The sequence below is a fragment of the Arachis hypogaea genome, chromosome 13 (genome assembly GCF_003086295.3).
Source record: "Arachis hypogaea cultivar Tifrunner chromosome 13, arahy.Tifrunner.gnm2.J5K5, whole genome shotgun sequence".
Lineage (NCBI taxonomy): Eukaryota > Viridiplantae > Streptophyta > Magnoliopsida > Fabales > Fabaceae > Arachis > Arachis hypogaea.
This window is the reverse complement of record NC_092048.1, coordinates 31008718-31011622: the sequence shown is the minus strand read 5'-3', so window position 1 is coordinate 31011622 and position 2905 is coordinate 31008718. Positions and strand designations below refer to the sequence as shown.

Here is a 2905-nt window from a genome sequence, read left to right as displayed (position 1 = left end):
TAAATTAAATAGATATTTTTTATATATCGTACGAATATATACATTAATTTCATATAATTTTAAAACATTTTATTATAACAAAAGTAGTTACCAGGCCATTGCCTTACGGGAAAAACAACGGGACACCTGAAACCCCATCATATATATTTGAAGTACACACAATAAGAAAATAAAGATGGAAAAGAAAAGTATTGAAATATCCAATATCAGCAACACTAATCACTTCCATATAATCTGATGCTTAACTCCTCTTCTTTTCATTTGAAGATTTATTAAAATCCCAACTCTACCAAACCTGTAATAAATGTTAGGATTTCAATGAAAATTTTCCTATAAAATTAACTGTAATATATACAGGCTTATATAATGACACTATAAAAATTGAAAAAAAAAAATTGTAGTATGTGACATTAATGCACGCAGTGTCTTTATTTCTTATTCTATCAAGCCATAAATATACTACGTTATCTTATTGGAATTCAAAAATGTTTAATAACAAAAAAATATTAATTAAAAACAGTTAAAATTTGTTTTATTTAATATTTATTAATTATTATAATAATTAATAAATATTAAATAAGACAAATTTTTATTTTATTTTTTTGTATCTCTTTAATATTATCGATCAGGTTTAACAAATGGAGGGACTTAAATAAGGCTCTTTGCATCCAAATTGCGTGGTGAATTGCATCTCAATATGGTCAAAATGCTAAAATATTTCTCCACTAATTAAACTACAATTCAATTAAATTTTGATTGAAAATTTGGAATAAACCTGATTTTTTTTTATTGCTTGGAATGACCCCCTGTTCAACACTTGTTGCGATTATTTTATTTCACAATATTTTACTGCATATAATAATAACTTCTTTGCTAGTATACGTATTGCCTTATAGAAACAACTAGACCACAGAAAAGAAAAAAAATTGAAGCATATGACAAAAGAAAAATAAATATCATAATAGTAGAAGAGGAAAAACCCCAATATCAGCCATGTAAATCAAATCACCTCCTAATATGATAAAAGTGCTTAAATAAATTTCCTTTTTTTTTTGGAAATTATTAGGTTTTAAAACACATCTAAAAGTGGATTCCATTCCCTTACCAATAATGGTAGTACTAGCATAATGCTTCAAACTCGAATAATATAAAGTATAAAAACAAAACATAATGGTTGTTTGCACATTATTAAGTTGATAAAAAAATATATTTTTTTTAATAAAAACGATATTTTTTATTTTTTAATGTTTTTAGTCAATTTTTAATAATAAAAATAAAAATAGTAGAAAAATAAAAAAATCTAAAAAATAATTTTTTACATAATAAATAAACAAAAAATATTTTTATATTATTATAACTATACATAATTGATGAATAAAAAAATTCTTTTTGCATGATATATCCAAATATAAAATTATTTTTATTTTTCTATAAGATCTTTTAAAAAAAGATGACTCGAAAAAATTAAAGATATTTTCTTAAAAGCTCACCAAAACAATTCCATAACATCTTTTGCATTTAAATTTGAAAAATCAAATATATCTTTTTTCATTATTTAAATTCTCAGTTGTATTTTACATCAAGCAAGTGATTACCTTAGGTACTTTCTCGATAATTAATAAGTCTCTCGATATTGTTAAAAAAGAATGGAAAATTTATCGCGTCAAATATTTATACACAAGATACATGAATAAGTTACATACTTACCATCACTTAGGTGTTGGACTTAGAAGAGAACTGCTCAAGGCATTTGGCCATGCATTCCTGGTACACTTTTGATCTTGACGGGAATTTTTTCTTGCATTGTTTTATACATAAAGCCAAAGCTTCATTTGCAACATAATAAGACGAAGGCTCACGGAATTCAGGAATAGTATCATGGAACACATTATCAACCGCAAAACAAATAACTACTACTCCAATTATGAGTAATATTAGTGCATATGCGATACTATTTCTAGCCATATTTCTCTCTCTCCCTCTCTCTCTTGTCTTGCAAGGACAAATTTATTATAGACTAGATTTTATATAGAGTTTTAGACATGTTTAATGTTGTTATATATAACTTATGATTCTAGAATAAGAATATTCTTTGCTTACTTTGTAACTTTTTTCTATATTCAAAGTTAAGGCTACCAATAATAATAATAATAATAAACTCTTAGTGTTCCAAAGTGTTATTTAGAATTATTTTATTGTTTTGAAAAGAAATTCTAAATACGTGACATTCAAGATACATGTATAAAAATTAATGCACGCACTATCTTATTTAGATTTTTTTTTACAAATGTGCTACACTTTTCAAAATTGATATCATCAAAATTGTAAAATACTATTTTTTTTTTTAAATTTCAAATTATTTACTCAAGTGTACATACACACGCATATAGATATATGATGACGATAATGATGATTAGGAGGGACTAAAGAGTAAGATAGGGACAAAAATTTTTTTTTTCTCCATCTTCAAATCTAGATTTCCTTTTCGTTCTCATATCCAATTTTTTTTATCGGGAAATATTTTTCTCATCGCTATTCCCCAGGTTCCTTACATTCACTAATGAAAAATTAAAAAAATAAAAAAATTACAAAACATTACTACAACATATAAATATATATTGACCAAAATTACAAGTTTAAAAATAACACATCATAATTATAATTTATGAAATAAAGTCTTAAATACAATTTTTAATTAAAAAAAATCATAAAATAAAATTTTTAACATTAAATATTTTTCTTTTGTCAAATAATTCCATATTCTCTGTTAAAATAACACAATACATAAATATATTAACATACATATCATAAACAATAATACTCTATATTAAATAAATATTTGGCATAATAAAAAAATAAGAGAAAGTCTATGAGGCCATCACTTTTATTGAAATATGTCCAATAC

The 2905-nt window shown here is 23.8% G+C and overlaps 1 long non-coding RNA gene across 1 annotated transcript; it reads right to left on the bottom strand.

Annotated features, from left to right (window-relative positions):
• LOC112735857 (uncharacterized) lies at window positions 1–2153 on the bottom strand. Its single transcript, XR_003168578.2, has 2 exons — window positions 1708–2153; window positions 1–295 (listed from the first exon to the last, which is right to left on the bottom strand). It is a non-coding gene; the product is annotated as an uncharacterized lncRNA (long non-coding RNA).
• Between the last annotated feature and the right edge of the window lie 752 nt (window positions 2154–2905).